Raw genomic sequence first — 11311 nt, 5'->3', positions numbered from 1 at the left:
AGCTTAGAGAACACAAGACAATACTTCAGCAATATATGTGTGGGGGCGGGGGCATTTTAAACAACAAAATCTCCAAAAAGTAAAAGGTGGCACTAAACATACCAAAGGATACTCATTTACCATGTAGAGCTGAAAAATAGAAGGCAGAGCATCATCTTGTTTGATTTCAGCTGATTTGATATATATAAAAATTACATACACATACACACATGTACAACAAGTACTCTGACAAATGGTAAACATGTATAAAACTAAGTGTTTATGCCTTTGCCACATGGTAGACTAGTATTATTTTTCAGTAAAAAAATTCAAGTAGGCACAAGAAGTAATATAATCAATTTATGGATATATTTATGACTTAAAATGGCTCATTTAATCAGCTAGCAAAATTTATTTTTTTCTTATATGTCAAGATACTTGGTACAAACTAGCTGAGTAGTTGTGCCAATTCATTCAAAATGTTGAGCACTTTTTCACATTGGAAAAGCCTTAATTTATGAGTAACTAACAACAAAATGAGCAACTAACAAGAATTCTTCCCTAATTCAAGTACTACCCTATGCAAGGGCTGCAATTGGAAGGGCAGTCTTTACTCTTTCACGTGTGCTTTGCTATAACAGCTTTCAAGTTTAAGGTGAAGCAAGATCTGAATTTGCAATTGTATACACGAGCCAGACAGGAAAAATGAAAGAAGACAGGAGAAGAAGAAAGGGGTATTCAGAGGAAGTCAGTACTGTGAAGCAGGCATTATCTGACTTCCTTTATTTTATTTTTTTTTTGCAGGTTTGTGATTGGTGTCTTCACAGAAGGTTTTCAGTCACATACTGAGAACTCTAATTAAGAGAGTTATCTCTATTTGTGGAGGCTTGAGGGGGCACTTCAATCAAGTAGAACCTGTTGAAGTGTGAATAAGAAGAGCAGGGGAAGTCAGAGTGTCATTGGGAGAAGTAAGTTGGCTGGCGACCAAGAGGTATCTCAGGACAAGCTTTACTCCCACAAAATGTCCTCAATCTTGTATGGAGACTTGAGGCAGAAACAGCTGTGCCAGAACACTGGACATGTATCTGTTTCTCAGGGGTAGGGTGACTTACTGGAGCTTTCAAAGGCTGATATGTCAGTTCAAAATCAATTTATTATTTTGCAATGAAAAATACTACTTCTTGTCTGATTACCATATTTCCCCCACTGAGATGGATTTGCATTGGAAGCCAACACATTTTTCAAGAATTGCTTGGTAGTCATGAAATCTGAAAAAGGGAAGAATTTTTAATAATAATAGCTCTGACAGTCAGCTGCATCTGTCTCCTAGATAGAAATGTGCCTGCCTCTAGACTAGAGCAGTCATAAATCTTCTTGTTTCACTTCTTGAAAAACACTAGCATTATTTTCTTCTCTAACCTTTTTTTTGTTTGTTTTTGCCATTGACCAGTTCTTCTAACTGATATATTTCAGAGATTATCTCCTGGTGATAGTAAAATATATCCCTTTCCCAGTGCCGGAAGCCGGTCCATCCTTGCTGCTTGACACAGTCGCTGCAGGAAAGAAACATCTGCACAGCATATGTTTCAAGGGACCTGGCATATGTAGCATATTGTTCTTAATATGTTTGCTCTCCTTAGCGCCATGTGTTTTAACCAAGGTCACCTCTCTGAGAAAGGTTGTTTCCCCAGGTGGGGATTTTTCTCTGAAGTTAGGGAGGGGATAAAACCCCTTAACTAAGTGCCAGGTGGGTAGTTAATCACTTTAACTACCAACAATCACGCTTAAGCTACATAATCTTTACTCCCTGGAATGGAAATAAGAAACGCCCTAACCTTTGCAATAGAAATTGACAGGATTAAAATCGACTGGTATAAATATAGATGTAACAATACAATAATCATCAGATCCTAACCAGAACTTGGCTGGAGTTCCTGGCTAGAGGTCCTGACTAGGCTGCTGATCAACTGAAGGCTGTCTCCGTGTCATTCCTTCTTCGCCGACTCTGTCCACACCTTTGGGGACCCCTGGACCTGCTGGGGTCCCTGGGGCTTTGAGGGCCTCAGTTCCGGACTGAAGTGGCCTCGTCAGGCCTGGCGCGCCGCCTGGTCCCATGGAGCTGGAGGGGCAGTGGTGGCGGGGACAGCTGGCTGCTGATATTCACCAAGCCCTTCGGTACAAGGAGCTGAAGTTACCCTCCTATAAAGGCCAGTCCCCTCAACTAAGTCTCAGAAGGTATTTTGCTGACTTGATTGCCATTGTGAGCAATCGCTTCACACTCTGCCCTTCTGCTCGACATCTTGCTGTCTATTTGCTGGACCTATTTATGGATCGGTATGACATCTCTATCCAGCAGCTTCATTTAGTTGCACTTTCCTGTCTGCTTCTGGCAAGTAAATTTGAAGAAAAAAGAAATAGTGTGCCTAAGCTAGAGCAGCTCAACAGCCTGGGTTGTATGACTAATATGAATCTAGTATTGACAAAACAAAATTTGCTACATATGGAACTATTATTATTAGAAACTTTTCAGTGGAACCTCTGCCTTCCAACAGCTGCCCATTTCATCGAGTATTATCTCTCTGAAGCAGTATATGAAACAGATCTTCATGATGGCTGGCCAATGGTTTGCCTGGAAACAACTAAACTCTACATGGCCAAGTATGCAAATTACTTCCTAGAAGTATCTTTGCAAGATTATGCCTTTCGAAATTATGCACCTTCTTTAGTAGCTGCTGCATGTGTGGCTTCTTCAAGGATTATACTTCGTCTTTCTCCAACGTGGCCTACAAGACTTCATCGTCTTACTGCTTACTCCTGGGATTTCTTAGTGCAGTGCATTGAACGGCTATTGATTGCTCATGATAATGGTGTGAAAGAAGCATACAAACAAAGAGGACAAGCAGTACCTCAGCCAGCACAACTAAGTGTGTTCCAGACAACCTCCCAGCCCTCGCGGTCAGTTCACTTTCAACAACCTCAGTATCTCCATCAGACGCATCAGACCTCACTGCAGTATTGCCATCCTGTATCAGAGCAACCAAGCTGTCAGCAGAATGTATCTACCACACACACCTCATCTTACACACTACAGACATGTCCTGCTGGGTTCCAGACTAGTGTTCAGGGCCTTGTGCATGTGCAGACTGGTGTTGGGATGTCACTGGCAATACCAGTGGAAGTTAAGCCCTGTCTAAATGTTTCTTATAACTGGAGTTATCAGCTAAATGCATTTTCCTTGCATTACTCCATGTTTTGAAAGGTGATTTTGTGTGATGGTAATGGTAACACCTGATCCAGACTGTTTTGTGACTTGAAGCTGTGGGCCAGCTTTTTGTAAACTTCTCTAAAGGGATTCAAATTGCATCAGAACTCTTCAAATAGCAGCACCAGGAAGACTAAATATTCCTTTGAATGCACCATGAATACTGGGAGGACTAAGCACACACATTAACAGTATGTATGTCAAATTCTGTTAAATAGCTACATGACAAAAATTTTAAGCCCCTGCTGATGGTCCAAGAATTTCAAAAATATTCAATATAACAAAATTTGGACAGTTTCTATCCATTTTGCTGATTTGAGAGTTGACCTGTGGTGGGCTCTGCGCCTAATGTTGGCTTATGTTTTCAGAGATTAATAGTTGTCTGTGTACTTGCCAAACAGTCTTTTTATGAAGGAAAGTTACAGTATTAATTTTTGAAGAGGTCCTTTTTTTTTTATTCTGCAGTTTTGAGTTATATTCTTGTTCTACAAGTGATTTTTTGACGTAAGTTTAAACTCATGAATTGCCATACCGATCTGTACAGTAAAAATACATTTTTTAGATGATTCTATATAACTTCCTATCACAAGATAGTATAGGTACCTGGATTTATGTACTAAAATTAAGGATGAAGTAGATCTCTTAAAATCATGGCCATAAATTGTTGGGTTTTTTTCCCTAAGTGACCAACCTCAAATCTTTAGAATTAAAACACATTTATCTCAGGGAATTTGTACTACTTGGAAACACTTCCATGCCTTGTAGTTCTTTTGCTTTCTTTTCTTTTTCTCTCTACTACCCTCCATCCTCCATAACAGCTGACCCAGAGGACACAGCTTACTCCTCCTTGGACACCGACACCACCATCAAGCACGGCCCTGATGGACCCTTTGATGCAGCCCTTCAACTCGTTGATACTTTGGGAAGCCCGTCACCAGTGACGCCGCCCGCTAGCCAGACCAACAAAGACAATCAAACCAACAACTTGAGAACAGCTGAAATCTCTTGACTGAAGAGGCCGGCAACCTCCTAAGGAACGGGGCTCCTTGTGCGCTTCATCCACTATGTTTATAGCTATGCTTATTGTCATTGCTTGCCAGTCTTCTCCCGAGTCTTAAAAACCCCAATCTGAGAGGTGGTCACTGATTTGCATGAGCTATCATTTAAAAAATAAAAAAGGGGGAATTTGCCAGAAGCCGGTCCATCCTTGCTGCTTGACACAGTCGCTGCAGGAAAGAAACATCTGCACAGCATATGTTTCAAGGGACCTGGCATATGTAGCATATTGTTCTTAATATGTTTGCTCTCCTTAGCGCCATGTGTTTTAACCAAGGTCACCTCTCTGAGAAAGGTTGTTTCCCCAGGTGGGGATTTTTCCCTGAAGTTAGGGAGGGGGTAAAACCCCTTAACTAAGTGCCAGGCGGGTAGTTAAGCTACATAATCTTTACTCCCTGGAATGGAGATAAGAAACGCCCTAACCTTTGTAATAGAAATTGACAGGATTAAAATCGGCTGGTATAAATATGGATGTAACAAGACAATAAACATCAGACCCTCATCAGTTCCTAATCAGAACTCCGACCAGAACTTTGGCTAGAGATCCTGGCTAGAGGTCCTGACTAGGCTGCTGATCAACTGAAGGCTGTCTCCGTGTCATTCCTTCTTCGCCGACTCCATCCACACCTTTGGGGACCCCTGGACCTACTGGGTTTGGACCCCAGCATCCCAGGAACTTGAAGACACATTAGATAATCCTGTAAAAATAAATAAATTAGGCAAATCTGACACCACATAAATATTAGCAATCTGTGAAATAAACAAGAGTTTATAATCAATGTGTGCTAAGTAATCTGGGAAAGCTCAAATTCCAATAATGATATTCTGGCAGTAATCTCATGGGAACTCATTCAGAGACTATATCATGGCTGCCTTTTGTTAGCCAAAATTTATTTAATTTATTTTTTATTCTTATTTTTAATGAATTAAAGTTATCAGAATTGGAGTAATTTTACACACATTCATTATTGGTTCATGCAAGCATCTACCTATCTATCTATCATTATCTATTATCTATCATCTATGTATCTCTCTATCTCCCTATCTTTCATGTGTTTGTGTGTGTATGCCATCTATCTCAGTAAAAAAATATTATGAATATTAGGACAGTGACAAAAACTTAGAGTTCAAGCAATGTGTGGTCTTGCTCTGTCTCTTCCTTTTCATTCCTCAACCATTTCTCTCTATTCTGAATTCTGTGCCCATTATTTTCTTTGCCCATTATTTTATTGCTTGGTTTTTATAGCATTTGATACTGCCTATATATGGATGATGGGAGGACTAGTGAGATATTTAAACTACAGCTATGAAAAATCTCCTTAAGAGTCAAATGTTCTCGAACAGTGAGAGAGCAAGAGAATTAGCAAGCGACTGTATAAGAGGGCTTCATCCAGTTTATCTGGGAAATTCTTTGTCAATATCTTTGTTCTGATGTCAAGCTCACTTCACAATCTAATAAATATTCAGTAGGTTTCAAGTAAATTGCTTAGAGATAAAAACGCTCTAAGAACTTCACAAAATGTTTTGTCTAATTAAGGCTTTCCATTTCTCATTTTAAAGTCGACAGGCATTGTGATTACAATTTGGCATGTCTATAGCATCCTAAAGGGCTAGAACACACAGGTAGTTTGAGTTTTTGAACATTCATGATGTAGATCAGATTGGTGTGTTGAAAACTTGGTGTGACATTAAAACATCGTTTAGAATACTTTAAGATAAAAATTAACAATCAAAAATTATTTTCCAAAACTGCTGATAAAAAGAAACATTGAAAATATTTTAAAAACATGGGCTTTGGGCTTATATTCTAATCCAAACTATGCCACTTAAAGGTTATGTATACTCTAACTCATGTATTGAAATCCTAAGTGTAATAACCTGCCCAGTTCCTGAAGTTCATGCCTATGCTAGTACTGCACCTAACATAGTTCACCACATATAAAAAGTACTCAGTGTCTGCCATCTTTTCTCTTTGTTCTTCTCCTCTACATTGCAAATTGAGTTCTTTCTATATTTGACCAACAAACTGGTTTGTGTTATTTCTTTACATCAAGTTAAATTGCATATCAATAGAAACTAATCATTATGGTCAAACATTATTGTAATACAGTCTTAATAATATATATAATATGTCCTTGAACATGCAATATATTTTGCTCAAGACAATATTAAGGCCATATTCTCTAGTAAGTACACTTGGGCATTCTATGACCATACCACTGAATTAACAACTATGAAAAACTTAAATTACTCAGACAACCTGTTTCTGTGGAGTCCCTGCTCTGCACACACATTGCATCATGCTATCTACAATCCTAAATATGTAACTCTTCAATATCATTACCCAGAAATCTTTCATCACCTGGATTAACCACCAAGGTTGTATAACCTAGTCTGGAACCTGCTATGACAAAACAAAGACTCTAGTATGTCATATTGATCTCCTAGGCTAAGTACCTAATTACTGTTACTAATCAGATATGGAGACATAATAAAGAATGTAGATTGATCCTTGGCAGACAATTATTAAAAATAAAAGGAAAAGAAAAGGAAAAAGCTATATCAAAACAAAGTGCAAAACATTAACAATAAAGGTATTTCTGGGATGACTTGAACTTTACAAAATCAACACAAGATTTAACTATTTAATCAATTTTCACTGGCAAATTTTCTGATGCCAATTGTGTCACACTGTTATATGGAATTTTGTACATAGGGAAACATGGCCTCCAAACCTTTAGATTAAGACAATTAAAAAAAATAATACTGTTCTACATTATTAAAGAATGAGTAACTAATGCAATTATTATTCAAAAAGGAGTATTTCTCAAAATATAGTCCATGGAAAAGCTGCAAATGAATCACTTGGACTAATTGTGGAAAAATAAGATTCCTAGTCTCTCACTATATTAATTGGTATGCAGACCGTAGGAATTAACACATGTTGAGATACACAAATGATTGTTATGCATAATTAAATTTGAGACCAATGTCTTAGAAAAAATTTTATTGGGTAGATATCCAAAACAAGGAGGGAGCTTTTATGGGAGAGGCTGTAGAAAAAGGCCCTTCGAGATTAGCAAGTAGCACAGTCAAATCAGTCAAAAGTGGACACTCCTGAGGCTTAAGCTTCACAAGATTGTTATCATAAATATAAATGCTCACAAAGATAGCTGTTGGTCTCTCTCAAGAGAAATAGGTTCAAAATAAGAGACAAATATTATTGTAAACGCCAGAATAGCAATTATAGATCCTGCTGACCAGACTTTAAATATTTATTTTTTTATTTTACTATTTTTAGTACAAATGAAACAGCCATAAGGAAACAAACTTAGAGATAATCACCAATATTACAGTATGCATTTACATATGAAATCACCAATCCACTTCTGGAAATATACCCTGAAAATATAACTGCACTTATCTAAATACATACTTATCTACATACAGATCTCTTCATTGCAACATCATTTATAATAGCAAAAACTTGGAACCAAACCATGATGAAGAAATAAGAGATTTGTTAATAAAAACATTGTCTTTACACTATTGAAAACTCTGCATCTTAAAAAATTTCAGGGAGCTCTCTGTGTTTTCATGTAACCATACATATTTATTTTTAAAAATCTTACTGCAGAAAAGTATGTATCATATAATAACATACATTAAAGAAAGGAAAAATAATGAAAATGTATCTGTATTTGCACTAAATTAGATTGGCCTTATTTAAAAATACTTAAAATCAATTTTTATGGAAAGGACCAGTAGGTGTCAGGAAAGAGTTAAAGCAAGAACTCTCAACATATGTATTTTTTGGGTCATTTTGCTTTTTGACTTGTGTTAATATATTTTATATTAAAACAGAGTTCATAGAGTATATGTCATGTCAAATTAAATAAAAATTCTTGTGATACACAACTGAATATATTTTATATATTGCCTTCTCTTTTACAAGCACTTAGACTGTAAGTAAAGAAAACAATTATTTGGACAAGCAATGAATTCTTCAAATAAGTATTGATGGAATATTATTCAGTGTTCAAATTATTTCTACTTTCTTATTTTTTTATGCAAAATCTGTTTCTTGCCATTTTGAGGAAAGCCTTAGATAATGACCCTCTGTTTCAAATTATTCTTGCAAGTTTATATTTTTTTCTATTCTGTTTCCTTAGAGGCACAACAGTTTTCAGATCTGAATATCTTTCACCTGAACCAACGTTGTGAATAGTTGCAAGACCAAAGCTGATAGCTGCAAGAACAGAAATATCTATAACAGTGCCTGTTCCCATTGGAATGAACTAGATTGAACTGTAATTGTCAGTAGAGATTTATTCCTGTAGTTTGGTATAGTCAGTCAGAATCCAAATTTAAACTTGTTCCAATCAAGTTTATAGACAACAATATGACAACTGAAGACTTATAATTCAAAACCCAGGACAGGCATGTTTGTAGAATTTATTTCAAATAGGGTGAAGACAGAAAAACTTAAACTTGTTCACAATATTTTCTTTGTAGACATGAATGGCTAAAGTATTCTTACACTAGGGACTTGCAAGTAAATTCAGGAAAATATTTGTCATATTTACTGAGGATAAATGTCTTCTTTTTGGAAAGTCCAAAAAAAACATCACCAACATATTTTTATTAGGGCTCTATTTTGGCAGTCCAAAATTTACCTGGAATATTGAGATTTTTTAAAGTATTATATATCAACTAGAGGCCCAGTGCACGAAATGTGTGTATGAGGGGCGGGGGGCTCCCCTCAGCCCAGCCTGCACCCTCTCTAATCTGGGACTGCTGGCTCCTAACTGCTCACCTGCCTGCCTGCCTAATCACCCCTACTGCCCCCCCACCACCAGCCTGATCACCCCTAACCACCTCTGCCTGCCAACATGGTCACCCCCAACTGCCCACCCCCCTGCTGGCCTGGTCGCCCTTAACTGCACCCCCCCATGCTGATCTGGTTGCCTCCAACCCCTCTCCCCCCCCCCCCCCCCGCCACCGGCCTGTTTGCCCCACACAGCCTATTTGGTCGTCCATTCGGTCGTCTGTTCGGTTGCGATGGCCCATGGCTCTTTATATATATAGATTGAACTAAACATCTTATATGAGATAATATATACATTAATCCACCTGAGGATATTCTTTTTCACATTGATTTTCAGAGAGAGAAAAGGAGGGATAGTGGAGGAGGAGAGAGAGAAGAAAGAGAGACATTAATGTGAGAGAAACACATCAATTCATCAATTGGTTGCCTCCTGCACACACCTACAGGTAGCTGGGGATTGAACCTGCCATCCAGGTAAGTGCCCTTGGCCAAGAATCATACCAGGGGCCCTCCAACCATTGAGCTACACTGACCTGGACCTTATATGATATATATTTGAATTAATCTTTTATTTTCTGAAATAAATCATTGAGTCATGATAATGTGAAAAATAGTTTTTAGAGGGCATTGGCTTCCAGTGAGCTTTATTTTATCCTATCTGTAGTATTTATTAATATTGTGATTTTGAGAAAAATTAAATAAAGCTACCAGTGTTTCAGTTTTCCCATTTGTAAATTGAAAAGTTTATTTAAAATCAGTTATTCATTTATTTTATAATTTTTTAAAAAAATATATTGACTTTTGTAAGTAAGGGAGAGGGAGGGAGAGATAGAAACATCAGTGATGAGAGAGAATCATTGATCTGCTGTGTCCTGCATGCCCCACACTGGGAATGGAGCCTACAACCCAGGCATGTACCCTGACTGGGAATTGAACTGTAACCTCCTCATTCATAGGTTGATGCTCAGCCACTGAGCTACACCAGCTGGGCAGTTATTCATTTATTTTTAAATTTTATTATGCTTTGTGGTTTTTAAAGGCTTTTATGACACCTTAAATGTAGCCTTTGTGGTACTCCTGTAAGATAGAAATTATCACTATTTCCATTCATAAATGATAAAACTGAAACACAGGCATTAAATAAATTTCCCCAATCCTATCCACAATATAATTCCAACTTTCCAGACTTGGCATTTGGAATATAAAATATTTCTTTCAGCAGCTGATTCTAAACTATTATTTACAAAAATAAAAAGGCATTTATATTGTTTGCCTCTAGAAATGTCAGTATTCATGGGTGTTACTTGAATGGATCTATAACTTTTAGCCTATGGTTATAAATTGTGGCTTATTATACATTCACACCTTATTTATTTCTCCTTGTTTACTTTTGAATGCATAGTGACTTCTGAATAGAACCATCTATAAATTATTCATTAGATATCACATTCAAAATTCATGGTTCAGGTCAGATTCCAAGATGCTTATGTTTAAAATTCAGACATTGTCAATATCAAAGGGGAATGCAAAGGATAAGTTAACACTGGATTATGAATGCATATAAAGTATTTTTTAATCATTACCCTTCCTTGTAAATTTTACACTATCCTATCTAATAAAGAGGGAATATGCAAATTGACTCTCACGCCATCACAAAGATGGCGACGCCCAGTCCCCTCAGCCCTGCTGGAGTCCCCCAGTCCTTTCAGCCCTGCCACTAAGAGTAGACAGCAGGGTGAGGGGGCTTTGTTGCCTTGGTGGTGGCAATGCTCCCAGGCCTGGCAAACAGATAGCGGACAGTGGGGCATGGTGGCTTTGTTCACACGGCAGCAGTGGCGAAGCCCTCAGGCCTGGAAGACAGAGAGTGGACAGCAGGGTCTGGCAGCTTCATTCGCATGGCAGCCGCGAAGCCCTCAGGCCCCGCAGACAGAGAGCAGAAAGTGGGGTGTGGGGGCTTCATCGCCACAGTGGCAGAGAAGCAGCCAGGCCCCGCAGAGAACAGAGAACCACAGGGAGTGGGCCTCAGCTGTCAGTAGGACATCCCCTGATGGCTCCTGAATTGGAGAGGGTGCAGTCGGCCTGAGGGATCCCCCTGTGCACGAATTTCATGCACTGTGCCTCTAGTCTTACAATATTTGTCTAATAAAAATGGATATTTTGCTCCCTTAGAGTTTATGTAACTGATA

General features: G+C 38.2%; 1 pseudogene; it reads left to right on the top strand.

Annotated features, from left to right (window-relative positions):
* The first annotated feature begins 2092 nt into the window (after window positions 1-2092).
* On the top strand, window positions 2093-3367 carry LOC102427603 (annotated as a pseudogene).
* Window positions 3368-11311: the final 7944 nt, after the last annotated feature.

This window comes from Myotis lucifugus, unplaced genomic scaffold, assembly GCF_000147115.1.
Source record: "Myotis lucifugus unplaced genomic scaffold, Myoluc2.0 scaffold_24, whole genome shotgun sequence".
NCBI classification, from domain to species: Eukaryota; Metazoa; Chordata; class Mammalia; order Chiroptera; family Vespertilionidae; genus Myotis; species Myotis lucifugus.
The sequence above is the reverse complement of the archived record's forward strand: the minus strand, read 5'-3'. Positions and strand labels throughout refer to the sequence as shown.